Genomic DNA, 14,495 nt, shown 5'->3' on the forward strand with positions numbered 1-14,495 from the left:
TTATTTCCTCCACAAATACAGTGGTTTATGCATGTGTCTGAGAATTGTGTTTTGCTTGATTTATTAACTAAGCACAAAGTTTTTGTCCTCTTACCGCTATCTTCATTCAGACAAGTCTTGGCACGTTTCAGTAATTCAAACTACATATCATTTAGGTCTGTTTTCTTTTGAGCCTTGTTTTTTTCACATAATTACTTATGCAATAACTATTTCTAGGTTTTCAGCACTCATTTTACTGACATAGTTTATTCTTTATGTGGTTTTATATCCTAGGTAGTCTCCCAAGTGTAGTTTCTCAGCTGTGTGCATCTAGTTTGTTCTTAAGTAATTACAGGAGACTTTCATGAAAGGAATGAAAATATAAAGATATGAGTGGCATCTGAAAAATGTGAGTAGAATATACCTGTAAGAGTGGTGGAGAATCCAGACAAACATCTGTGTGTGGATACCAATTGTCAAATCTTACTTGATGCTACGAATTCTTGGCTCTGCATCACAACAAGAGACTGGACTAGAGGCTTCCCTGAGATTTGTTGTAAGCCTTATTCTTAATTATCTGCTAAAACATAAAAAACCCCACATTGTTCTGTTCCTGTCCCCCAAAAAGATGGTTTCACAGCTTATTTTCCTAATAGGCATTAGGAAAACACATTTTTATATTGGTTCTTAGATTCATTATTGTTACTTTTTCGTTCCCCAAACTTCCCATTTCTGTCTCTTGCAAAGAGAACAAAACAATTAAAGAACCAATTAATGATATTCACAGCCAGCCGAATCCCAGAGTCTGTTTCCCACAGCTCACTTGATATGTCAGTAATGATGTTAGTTTTAGGTTTTGTTTGTTAATATCGATAAAGCACTTCAAGAATCCTGTGCAATGAATGACAGATACAATATCTGAAGGCAGATATAAAACATCTTGTGCCTTAGCAATGTGATCATGGCTTGAGTTCTGAGCCTAGCTTATTCCAACAAAGTTCAAAGTACTCATGGCCAGCTATTGATTTAGGCTTGTTTTTCTCATCAAGAGAATACCAGAGAAATATCATTTAATATGTGCTGGTCTTGCTGACTCAGTGAACCCACAGTTACTGTGAACACTGGTGACTGAGGAAAGTTAGCGATTCCAAAAGAGTAATGAACCATCAGACAATGATTTTGTGCATATATATATATATATATATGCGCTATACATCTATTTTATCTACAGTAACAACACACTTACTTGAGATAGTGAAACAACTCTTCTCAGCCCAGCTGTTGATTTGAACCTGTATGCCACTAAACACTATTCATATATTAATCTTACCTTTTAGAGGGATGTTTTGTATGCATTTGTAAATTTCACTATCTGTCAGATATTTTTCAAACATGAAACCTGTTTCCCCAAGGAATATAAAGAATACGTCCAACAGAAAGTACCCAAAAGCCATGGAAAAGAAAAGCTAAATGCATATGCTCAGAGAAAAAGACCTTAGCTGGTGAGTTCCTGAAATGACTTCCCTTTCGCTGAAATTGTCTCTAAGTAGAACTTGGTGGCTGCCAATAGCTGTTCGTCTTTGAGAGGCAGAATGAATGAGGTGCTGCACTGGAGTGATGCAGATAGTACCAAGCCTGCTGTATCCCCATTTAAATGCCTGCTTACAAGCATCTGTGTAAATAGAAATAAAGTATGTAGCTTTTATCACCTGAGTGTGTGGACAAAGTTGATAATACTTGCAATTAATGAAAACCATTTTTCCAGGATTTTCTAGGGACAGGCCAAACCATTAATTGTGCCTAAAGACCTCTCACACAATGTAACAGGCAAAATAAAAAATGGAATGATCAAAAAAAGAAGCTGCTAGAAAAGAATTTCCTCAGGTGGTTAAGCTAATGAATACCAGGATTTTCATATAGACTGTTAGCTTCTTTTGGTGTTAGTACCTGAAATTCTTAAGTCTGATTCTTGCAGTTCCACTCATTTCTCTCACCTATTGGGGTTTTTTGGCTTGACTTACTACATTTCAAAATGACAGTAGTATTTACTTACCTTACAGACTCACTGTGAACCTTAATTATACATCTCCTGAGCAGCTTGGAGAGAGCTGGGCAAAAGCTGCTGTCGAGGTAACAGCAATTTTCTGGGACTGAACAGTGTTGAGCAGTGTGGAATATTTCATATCTCACCTCTTACCTGCTGCTGTGTCAGACAAAGGGATAAAATATTAGCTTGGTAGATTAAAGAGGAAGTTAGTAAAACTGGACATATTCTCAGACATTTTTTCTTGAAAAAACAGGAACTTAGCAAAACTCATGTAGAGAGGTTGAAGTTATACATGCATTTGGCTAAAGCTGGAAATTTAAAGCACCATTAAAAGAAAATTAAAGAGTCTATTAAAAAACTGGCAGGAACATTTCCCTTCCTTCTTGTCACAACTGAAGTATTTTCCCTTGTAAATGCCAACCTGTTTTATTTCAACAATTTAAAAAGCATGCTTTCTCTTTTCAGTTTGAAAAAAAACATTTTTCATTTTAACATTGCCTTCCATGAATATGGGTCGAAACTATCAGTTGAATGCATGTATGACCTGCAAATGGGTGTCATACCTTTGTAAATTCAGAGTATGAGAGAAGCCTCACCTTAATGTATATATATCCTTTTCAGCTGGTGGAAGTAAGCAGCCTCACAGGGGGCTGACCATTTGTTCATTCCCTAGTGAACCAAAGATAATCAGCAGCTGGAAAGAAGCTAAAGCAGTGGTTACATGACCATGCTGATCTATTGCAGCTCCGAAATCAGCTACCTGCCTGTTTCCATCCTTGTCACTGGTGCTACATGTTTTTGTCACCTCTTCTCTTGTACCTCCATCACCATTGTGCAACCCTGTGGTGATCAGAATGGGGAACAGCACCTCTTACCTCATTTTTCATTTGTAGGTTTGACTTTCATCTGAATCTATTACTCAATGTGGTTTTCCATGGCTGGATGAAGGGGAGAGGTGAGTAGCAGTCGTATCCTTCTTTTCAGCAATAGTCTGGTCCGAAATTGGTCTAAACTGTCAGTATACTGTAATGTAAAATGCTTTTTTATTAAGTTTCACAGCAAGGACATTCAGGGACAAAGGAGGGAGTTTAATGAGAGCAGAAGGCCACAGTGGGTTTGGGATATAAAATGAAGTATGTGTCTATAAACTTCGTCTGTTTATTATTTGTTTCTGTGTTTTGTTTTGTTTTCCTTTTGCCTAAATGTGACTTATATTAAGAATATCTTCAAGGTGACTTACGAATAGCAAGGTAACCTCCTCTTAGCATGTGTCGATTCATAAATAACATGCTGTCCCCCTATAAGCTCTGCAAGACAACTCAGGATTTAGTAAGACAGTTTCTGCATGGAGAAGACTCTTCTCTAATACTTTACATTGACCACAGGTGGCACATAGCACAACAGTGGAAAAAGTACATTTTTGCTGAGCATCTCCAACAAATATATAATGCCTGGATTAAAAATAGAATCATTAAGTTATTAAGATTAATACATATTTATAATATGTATGGAGGAAAGGACAGGCATCTTGGGTGGACTACAGGGACGAAGTGAGATCGTGCAGGGAAAAAATCAGGAGGGCCAAGGCCCAACTAGAATTAAAACTCGCTAAGTCTGTGAAAGACAACAAAAAGTCTTTCTACAAGTACATTAACAGGAAAAGGAGGACGAGGAAGAATATCCAGTCTCTAGTGGATGCAGAAGGAATAACAGTGACAGGGGATAAGGACAAGGCTGAGGTACTTAATGCCTTCTTTGCCTCAGTCTTTAATAGCAAAGAAAGTTGTTCCTTCTGTTTACAAATCCAAGAGTTAGAGGGGCAGATTGAGGCTCCCGTGATCCAAGAGGAGGCGGTTAGAGACTTGCTTGCCCAGCTAGACGTCCACAAGTCTATGGGGCCGGATGGGATCCACCCAAGAGTATTGAAGGAGCTGGCGGATGTCCTTTCCAAACCCCTATCCATCATCTTCCAGAGGTCCTGGCTGACTGGGGAAGTTCCACTAGACTGGAGGCTGGCTGATGTTGTGCCCATATACAAGAAGGGTTGCAGAGAGGATCCGGGGAACTACAGGCCTGTCAGTCTCACCTCAGTGCCAGGGAAAGTCATGGAACAGGTAATCTTGAGTGCTATCATGAAGCACACGCAAGAGAACCGGGTGATCAGGCCCAGTCAACATGGGTTTACAAAAGGCAGATCTTGCCAAACTAACCTGATCACCTTCTATGACAAAATCACTCAACTACTGGATGGGGGAAAGGCTGTGGATGTAGTCTTCTTGGACTTCAGTAAAGCCTTTGACACAGTTTCTCACAGCATTCTGCTTCAGAAACTGTCAGCCTCTGGCCTGGACAGGCGCACACTCTCCTGGATTGAAAACTGGTTGGATGGCCGGGCCCAGAGAGTGGTGGTCAATGGAGTTAACTCCAGCTGGAGGCCAGTCACAAGTGGAGTTCCTCAGGGCTCAGTACTGGGTCCAGCTCTGTTCAATGTCTTTATCAATGACCTGGATGAAGGCATTGAGTGCACCCTCAGCAAGTTTGCAGATGACACTAAGCTGGGTGGAAGCGTGGATCTGCTGGAGGGTAGGGAGGCTCTGCAAAGGGATCTGAACAGGCTGGACTGCTGGGCCGAGACCAATGGGATGAGGTTTAACAAGACCAAATGCCGGGTCCTGCACTTGGGGCACAACAACCCTATGCAGCGCTACAGACTGGGGGAAGAATGGCTGGAGAGCTGCACAGAAGAGAAGGACCTGGGGGTGCTGGTTGACAGCCGACTGAACATGAGCCAGCAGTGTGCCCAGGTGGCCAAGAAGGCCAATGGCATCTTGGCTTGTATCAGAAATGGGGTCACCAGCAGATCCAGGGAGGTTATTCTCCCTCTGTACTCGGCACTGGTGAGACCGCACCTCGAATACTGTGTTCAGTTCTGGGCCCCTCACCACAAGAAGGATGTTGAGGCTCTGGAGCGTGTCCAGAGAAGAGCAACAAAGCTGGTGAGGGGGCTGGAGAACAAGTCTTATGAGGAGCGGCTGAGAGAGCTGGGGTTGTTTAGCCTTGAGAAGAGGAGGCTGAGGGGAGACCTTATTACTCTCTACAACTACCTGAAAGGAGGTTGTGGAGAGGAGGGAGCTGGGCTCTTCTCCCAAGTGACAGGGGACAGGACTAGAGGGAATGGCCTGAAGCTCCGTCAGGGGAGGTTCAGGTTGGATATCAGAAAAAAATTCTTCACAGTAAGAGTCATTGGGTACTGGAACAGGCTGCCCAGGGAGGTGGTCGAGTCGCCTTCCCTGGAGGTGTTTAAGGAACGGGTGGATGAAGTACTTAGGGACATGGTTTAGGGAGTGTTAGGAACGGTTGGACTCGATGATCCAATGGGTCCTTTCCAACCTTGTGATTCTGTGATTCTGTGATTCTGTGATAATAATATACTTGTATATAATAGCTTTATAGCATTATGCATTTCAACAGTTAATATTCTTTTAAAAGCAAATAGATAAATGGGCTTCCAAATAGGTTAAAGAATACAAAAAAATGGCACATTTTAGCTGAGTATAGTGTTCCAGGTTTAAAGCAAAACAAAATATTTCAGAAATAAGAAGTGCCATGGTCAGTTCTTCCAGCTCAATTGTCAAAGTATATGACCGTGAGGAAAACAACCAAAATTATAATGATCCTGGATAACCATCTGAGTTCTTTTTGCCTAATTATGTTCTACTCAGGCCAGACCTGCAGTCTTTTCACAGTCTTACAAAGTCACATTAATAATGGAGAAAATAATAGGAAGCCCCACCTTGTGTCTTACAACATTGTAGCTGGGAAGACCTAAATTCATAGGTTCTTTTGATTTAACCTTCAAGGCTTACTGAGTAACTGAGATTGAAACTTTAGTTTTGTTAGCTGCAGACTTTTTGATCCTGCTGTGATGGAAGAGTTTGTCCTAGGGCAAGAAACAGATGTAGAAAGATGTAGAAGCTGATTTAATAAAATTTAATGGAGATATCAGGGTTAATCAAAAGAAGACAGAAAATATAGACAAAATCAAAGTCACTTTCTAGTAGTTAGACAATGAAAAATTTCAAAACTTCTCTTACCAAAGTAGAACACCTTCACTTTTCTGCAAAAGAGAAATCGGGTTCCAAATATTGAGAGAGCCAAATATTTCTCTAACAATATAATGCTACTATGAAAAGTCAGTTCATGCTGTGAAAATTAAGTGGTTTGAAATGTTTGTAGTTTAGAATTAGATTTTCAAAGGACCTGAAGCTTAACTAAGCCTTCAGTTCACACTACTTTTGATAGGAGAATGGCATTTTGAGGTGGAATACATCAAGTTTCTTTAGTAGCTACAGGCTAAGAGGCGCTTTGTGTGTGTGGTCTGTCCTTCATGGTAAGGGCCAGTACACAGAAGCACTTCCCATTGAGAAACATTCCCAGCACTCCGCTCTGGGAGTCACTGTGGCTTAGAGATCTGATTGTCTTGTACAGTAGCTTGTTCTTTTGGGGTTCCAGGTTGCAGTGGGGGTTAAACAAGAAATATTTCACATCATTTGGAGGATGCAGAGTATTTTATTCTCTCCTTCCATATAGGCAAGGTGGAAAGGTGCCCTACGCATGGAGTAAAACAAACTCTCCTTCCATCTACTACCTACCCACTCCTCTTAGCTTCGTTCCCAAGATGGTGTGTTTGCTACACCAACCCACAACTGTCTCAAATACCAGAAAGCCATTCAGATCACCTTCATGTACCTGCAGTGTCCTAAATGCAAGAAAAATGGGAAAGCATACAAAAATGACTTCTAGATGCCCTCCTCATCTCTTCTTATTGCCTAAGAGACAATGTAAGAGTAAAGCACAATGTAGCACCAGTAACTCAGGTAATTCTTTCTATAAATCTTAGGCACATGAATAAGATTACATTTTGCATTCTTTGTATAATAATACTGAAGTTAGTAATATGATAGAAATCAGGTTTGTTGAGATGTGTCAGTTTACAAGACTGGCTCCAGAAAGCAAAAATATGGATAGGCATGGATATTCTTGACTGTAAGTGACCAGAAACTCTGGATTAATACTAATTAAAATAACTTCTGCCCTAGAAATCAGCTAGCCAGGTGTCACTACTAACAGCGAATGGAGAACTCTCGAAGAGATTATAGAGAAATAATATCTGAGAAAGAAAGAAATTTTGAAACAAAACAGCTATATGGTCTTTGCAAAGAAAGCGTTTTCTGGCAGATGCAATCTCTCTGGTTTCACTAGGGAATGAATAATTGGTGTAATAAAAATAATCTGTTTGCTGCTTAGAGAGATTTAATGAGTTAATAAAGACAAGAAAAGCAAACCATCAAAGCCTAGACTGCTGCTGGGGTTGTCTCCTGCACACCTCCTGGCAAAGCCACAGCCTGCTAGGAGCAGCGGAGCACCCTAGTAAGAGGCTTTTGTTAGTGAGCATGAAATCAGGCTTTGCACGATAATATTGCTCTCTTTTTGTCCAATTATAATCAGTAAAATCACCAAGGGTGTGGATATTTGAAGACAGACCTGATATTTGGACTTATTCAGGGAGAAAATTATTCACTACTTACCCTTCCATTCCTGTCTTGTCCAGTTTGTTCTTTACTGGCAGTGATGTATGTGATAGGAGGGCGGGACTCAGAGCCCGTGAATGATATTTTTGGAATGTTCCTCCTGTATTAACTTCTGAACAGCCTCATTCTTGTGAAGAGCCTTACTCAATCTTGCTCTGGTGGTACAGACAACAAGCATGAATTGTTGTCTTTTCTAGTGTAGTACATTTTGTTCGAGCTTCTTAAGGAGCTCTGCAAAGCTTAGGAAGTTGTACAACTATAAATATGACCCTTCTAAAGCCTGAGAAAGCTAAGAGAAAAAAAAAAAAAAAAAAGCCAATATAATTGGAGATATCTACCGGTTTTGATTACAGTGATTTTTGTGTACCAAACAGACAGAAGAGCTGAAGGTCAGTTACTCTTCTCTACTTCAGGATTACTGGGAAACCTCAGCACATGTCCAATTCTGCATGTTGTAGTCTCTGCATGCCCAGCCTGTGTTGCACACAAGCTGGTTGTTCTGAGATGCGAAGTCCTTAATCATCTCAACAGGATTCAAGAATGCTCAGGCTGCTACACAAACACATGAATGAGTCATTTGTAGCCACTTGAAGGTAGTACCTTGGAGTTCCTTGCTCTTGCTTTTGTGGTTGAGTTTTCTTGAAGAGAGAGGTCGAGAGCTTATTGAGTCAACAGAATAAGCTGGAAATATGTAGTGATGTAGATTTCTGCAAGTTTTGTTCTAGTCAAACTGTTGGAAAACTGATAGTGAGACAGAAGTTGATCTCAAATCCAAGATGCGGGGCCTGATAAGGGTGATTTGGTGTGGGTCACTACAATGTCCTGTTAAATGGAAAAAATTTCTAGGGCTGCTGCGACATCCGTGTTTGGTTCAGCAGAGCTATTCATTCTTTCAGTCTCTTGGGCTCTGTTCTGGCTTCCCATTCCTACTTCTTCCTGAAAAATCAATTTTTCTCAAGCTATTCTCTTGACGAGTGATTTATTTGAGTGATGTCATTTCATTTTCATACCTACATGACTGAGTTTTGAATATGTTTTATGGGTAATTATCATTATCCTCTACCCTATATGTACTGAAAGATCCTAATATTCTGGTAGTTTTTATTGATGCACCACCTTTGAGCATTGTAATTGTCCTTTTACTGTCCTGGTCACCATATAAGCTTTTAAATCAATCAAACAAACAAAACTAAAAAAACTCAACTATCCTTGATCTAGTCCTTGGGGTTTTATTATTCAAGAACATGTTTGAAGAGATTAAAATAAGAATTACGCTTTGTTTAGGGAGTCAAGGAGAAATTACCATCCACAGCTAATGCTTTTCTGAGATTTGGATCTCATTGTGCCCATGGATATCATGTGCTTTGATACTCACCGTTCCTACTAAGTTGTAGAGTCTGAGTGCATGTGCTCAAGTGACTCTATAGATGAAGTTTCATGTTAGCCTGGACTCAGTTTGGCTAGGATTTCTTTCTTTTGCTTTTTAACATTTATTTATTTATTTGCTCGTTTTCCTTATCCATAAATGTTCAAAATCAGTTATTATTGATTAATATCAAATGTGAAAACAAATTTTAATTTCTTGATTGGAGAAATGCAATTGCTGTATGTGATTTAACGTTTACTAAATGGTGTTAAACCACTGGTATTATGAAGAGGTGAAGTGGAAGTCAAACTCAGTGCTGCAGAACAACGTTGTCTTAGGGCATTATTGTTCTACCTGGAATAAATTGGCCTCTCCATATGGCCAAAATGCCCACTGAGACTGAGATAATTTGTAAGGAGCTAACTGAAAATTTCTTGTTCTGCCTTCAGACTATGCTGGTATTGCCAGAACTATTTGCTTTCACCTACCATATAACTGAGTTTATCAAGTTCAGGTAAAAAGTCACGCAGTCATTTTTTCTGTGTCATGGCCACACAATATTTGACATATCTAAGTCTCTGCTGTCTAAGGGAGAGTACTGAAAGTAATCAGCTGAGCATTTTGCAGAAAGAGAAGATTCATACAATCTGATGATTTGATTCTAACTGGGTTCTCTCTCTTTCTTTGCCTGTTTGATACATACTGGGTTACCTGTTGGGGTATGTATCTTATCTCTGGAGTTAGCTACTAGCAATTAGCCTTTCCCTGGCTGAGATCACTGGCCTTTGAAATGGAGGGATGCAATTCACAGAGCAGGGGAAAAATTAGTTTGCTGACAGCCATTTTTCGTTCTGATAACCACAGATCAGACAGAGGTGCCTCAGTCCAATTGCAAGCTAATTTGCTTCAGGCCTTATAGCTTGCTGAGTTTTTCAAATATTGAAGAAAAGTGAAGAATACAACTCTGTTAGTCTCCAAGAGCATGAAGTTATTTGGATTGTTAGCATTGCTACCGCTGTGTGCTGTGTTAGTGATGTAGATACAGATGCACATTCATGACTTATGCCATGTATTCTCATTACAATCATCTTCATCTCTTACAGCATTCCACTCTTGGGAATTTCTGTATGTGTGTGGAAGATTAAAACACCTCTTACTTGATATAAGGTGCTTTGAAGACCTGTGCCAGGAGATACTTCTGGTCTACTGCCAAGAGTAAGTGCTTCCCCATGATCAGAGCTTCCCCATCCAACAGATCTATGTCGCTCCTTGCCAAAGAATGGTGAGGGTACAAAGAATTTACATGGGCTCAAAGGAAGATAAGAGATTAAATTGGCAGAGCTATTAATTGGTGGTAGCTAAATAAAATAGAAAATGCACAATAAATCCATGGGCAATTATTAGAGTAGAAAGCATCCTACTTGCTTGTTCTGGTTTCACTGTTCCTAGGTTTCCACAAGTAACCACTGTTCAAGACAGAAGACTGGAATAAATGTGCTCTGAAGCCAGCATTCAGTCAGTACATTCCTTCTAGCTCCCACCCACCATGCCCTGTCCTCCTTAATAGCTCAGTTTTGCCATATACATTTTAGGGTTCTGTAACTTTTCCAGCATAGGAATTTGCCAAGCCTACCACTTCATTTAGCTTTTCTGGTAAAATGTAATGTTTAATTCCAGCTGTTGCAAGCACTGTACAAGGAGAGCCCTGAATGTCCTTGAGGATGCTCCATATCAATACTACATCACACTTTGTTTAGTTGAAGGAACTTTCTTTTCCTTTCTACTCTAATTTTAAGCATTCTTATCAACATACCATGGTCTGGGTTTTTAACCAGGAATTCAGAGTTTTGTCTTCAGCCATTTTTTTTGTTGCTTGTGGGAATTCTCTAAAAAATTAATGACGTTACTTCAGAAGTTGAACACTAAACACGATTACTTTCCCTACAGTTATGACTTCTGAATTTTGACTTGAATCAGTAATCTGTATGATTTTAAATGCTTTTGAGGAAAAAAAAAATGTAAATTATTCTGTCATCAAAACAAAAAATAGATTTGATCAGTTTTGGCACTTGTAAAACATTGATCTTCATTCACATAGCAAAACACACTAATAGAGATGCAGTGGCTGGACATTTGTATTCTAGACAGATTTTGTACAGGAGTGTAGGATTACATATGTTGCACATTAAGATTGAGGCACATCAGCAGGTTACAAGAACCTCATGGTTAGTATAATCAAGGGTCTTAAGAATCAGGTACTAGTTCAACCCGCAGAAGTGACTGAGTAGGCTTGATGTTATAGTGATGTAGTCTGACGGTTTTGTTATTCACAACAAATATTTTTTTTACTGAATATGACTATTTTATATCACAGCAGCTCTCAGCATTGGACAGATGGCAGAATGATATTTCTGTCCTGGCTTGGAACGTAGAGCCATTACTTTGGTGAATATTTGGACCAGGCAAGTAATCACATTGATCTCAGTAGCTCTTCAAAGTGAAAGGTTGTATAGATCAGTACTTAAACTCATAAGGCCCTTAGTGTGCTGCTCATATCCTCTGTACTCAAAGGTACATCACCTTTGCATGTGCCCTATTGGGTCCATCAAAGTAGTGAGTTAAAGCAAATACAGCTGAAGCCAAAGGGCTAGAAGAGAGAAAACAGAGGAGAAAAGCATTTGAAGTCATGGGAGTAGGTAAGTTCTACCTCCTGAAGAGTTCATGCTATTTTTATGAGTTGTAGACTCACAGAATCATAGAATCATTGGGTTGGAAAGGACCCACTGGATCATCAAGTCCAACCATTCCCAACACTCCCTAAACTATGTCCCTCAGCACCTTGTCCACCCATCCCTTAAACACCTCCAGGGAAGGTGACTCAACCACCTCCCTGGGCAGCCTCTGCCAGTGTCCAATGACCCTTTCCATGAAAAATTTTTTGCTGATGTCCAGCCTGAACCTTCCCTGGCAGAGCTTGAGGCCATTCCCTCTTGTCCTGTCCCCTGTCACTTGGGAGAAGAGCCCAGCTCCCTCCTCTCCAGGTAGTTGTAGAGAGCAATAAGGTCTCCCCTCAGCCTCCTCTTCTCCAGGCTAAACAACCCCAGCTCTCTCAGCCGCTCCTTGTAAGACTTGTTCTCCAGCCCCCTCACCAGCTTCGTTGTTCTTCTCTGGACACGCTCCAGAGCCTCAACATCCTTCTTGTGGTAAGGGGCCCAGAACTGAACACGGTACTCAAGGTGCGGTCTCACCAGTGCCGAGTACCGAGGGAGAACAACCTCCCTGGACCTGCTGGTCACACCGTTTCTCGCTTCTTTTAAAGGGTTCAAGGTCTCTAGACCCCTTTGCAGCACACTGACTGGTATGTTGTGCATGTTCTGAGAAATCAGTCTGTAGCTGTACAGTGACTCTCCTGACATCTCCAGACTGGGTCTTCACACTCGTCTTATGCACATGTCCATATCTGCTGTCTTTGATTTTCATATGGAAAATATATATGTATTTTCAGTTTTGCTACCTACACAGTCTTTCTTTATAAAAGCTTGTTCCTTAGCCTTGTTTTGGGGTTCAGAGGCTCCTTAAATATATCCCAGGTGAAATGCATCTTCCAGCATTTAGGGACAGTATAAGGAAAAGGGGAAAGTGCAGCTTAGATTCGAAGAAGAAGGATTTGTGGTAACCTGAGTTGTTAACAATTGTCATATACTGTTTTCTTTCTTATATATATAATTTACGCATAAAATGAACATTCCAGTTTTGACTTACAAGGGAAAAGAAAAATCTATACATGAGATGGCAAAAAGAAAGAAGAGAAGAACAAAAACTAAAATAATAAATTACAGATGTGGATGGACTTTGTAAAACTCTTTATATTTGCTGCTAGAAAGAAGAAATCATTGCCCAGAACTTATAAATAGCAGGTAGTGAGGATCACATCTGCTTTACATTCTAATTAAAATTTCAAACAAGCAGTTGAGATTCATGTTCTCTGTAACCAACTGGCTATGGTGTTTCAAGAGTTCTCTGATGCGATGAAAGATATAAGGATCTAAGGGAGCTCATCTGAGTTACACCACCACCAGCCTATCCTTTCAGTCAGTCTTTGGTATTACCAATTATTTGTGCAGAGTTACCATGTTAAGATCCTAATTTTAATAGCAGCTGAGTAGGAATTACTGATTACAAGAGAGAACTATCATCCCAGAGAGTTTACGATTTGAATGCACAAACAGAAAAAATGATGAGAGGAAGTGAGCAGAAGGATTTAAAATGAGCCAAGGCGATGATATTTTCTATGACAGTCAAAGAGATATGAAAGGAATTGGGAGTTTTTAAACTCATGGTCCTATGCCTTAGGTATAAGACAGCACAACACATGTTGGTGCACAGTGTTTGCTCGTGATACTGTTACTCTTGTGAAAGTGTTTTCAGAACAAGTGATAACTTGAAAGACAACAGAGAACACACCAGGAATGCTCCCTGGCTGCCCCTGAGAAGCTTCAGAATTACATCCATCGTGCACATGTATGAACTGTTTTTCTTAGTGCTGATTTTTATTCTTGCCTGGGAAGGTCTAGATTGAAGCAAGGAAATTTACCGAGCCTATGCAATAATGCAGATAAACAACAAGGATTATCCTCCACAAAAAAAATAATAGGTTAAGATAATTTCTGCAAGAGTACTAAAAAAAGTAAGCCATGTTAAACAAAACTTTAAACTTTTTCGGCAAGTTTACAAATCAGTTTAATGAAAACAACTTTGTTGATACACTGGATTTTTTTGATTTCTCTAAGGAATTTAGTACCACATGGCATCTTGGGGAGATGGGAATACATATACATATACATATACATATACATATACATATACATATACATATAAATATACATATACATGGGAAGAACAGGGCACATTTTAGTTGGATTAAAAAAATTCTCACTAGTAGAACTGAAAATGCAATAGTTAATGCAATAGTTCTCATGAAATCTTAGATTGTAGACTTCAGTCAAACGGTCCCAAAATTCACAGCTTTCTGTAGTAGTGAATATAAGAGAGGAAATACTGAAAAAACTTTTAGCATTGGAAGGCACTTTGATTTCTTATGACAAATACCTCTTTACATCAATAAATTGGTGAACACAGTACATGTGTATGGTATGGATGGATGGATATATAGCTAAAAGAATGATATAAATAGATGGATAATGCTGCACGTACTGGGATAAAATGTAGACTACAAAACTATCTCAGGAAAATCTAGGGATTTTCTCATACAGTGGTCTGGACTTCTGCCCTTTTTATCAGCTTATCAAAAATGAAACACAAAAAGGAGATATCTCAATTGAAGGCCACATCTTCTTTAAAGTAAGTGTGCTAATTTCAGTAAAAGCAACTGAAAATCTTCCCCATGTGGGCCAGGAGTTTGGCATGAATCCTGCAAGCAGTGGGTAGAGGGCAATTGCCAGCAAACTTTGCAGCTCCGCAGAAAGATGAAATGAAATGTAGTTTAAGCATT

At 39.8% G+C, this 14,495-nt stretch overlaps 1 long non-coding RNA gene across 2 annotated transcripts in view; it reads left to right on the top strand.

Moving 5' to 3' along the window:
- The window catches only part of LOC128851735 (uncharacterized), a 52,363-nt gene extending 42,177 nt beyond the window's left edge, over nucleotides 1–10,186 (top strand). Inside the window, exons 1-4 of one of the 2 annotated variants that reach the window (XR_008449145.1) lie at nucleotides 1,392–1,481; nucleotides 2,040–2,109; nucleotides 2,920–2,981; nucleotides 10,087–10,186. This is a non-coding gene — a long non-coding RNA (uncharacterized LOC128851735). Of the gene's footprint in view, nucleotides 1–1,391; nucleotides 1,482–2,039; nucleotides 2,110–2,919; nucleotides 2,982–10,086 lie in introns of those variants that run through there. The other variant, XR_008449146.1, reaches the window with a different exon arrangement.
- The last annotated feature ends 4,309 nt before the right edge of the window (nucleotides 10,187–14,495 follow it).

This window comes from Cuculus canorus, chromosome 3, assembly GCF_017976375.1.
Source record: "Cuculus canorus isolate bCucCan1 chromosome 3, bCucCan1.pri, whole genome shotgun sequence".
Taxonomy (NCBI): Eukaryota; Metazoa; Chordata; class Aves; order Cuculiformes; family Cuculidae; genus Cuculus; species Cuculus canorus.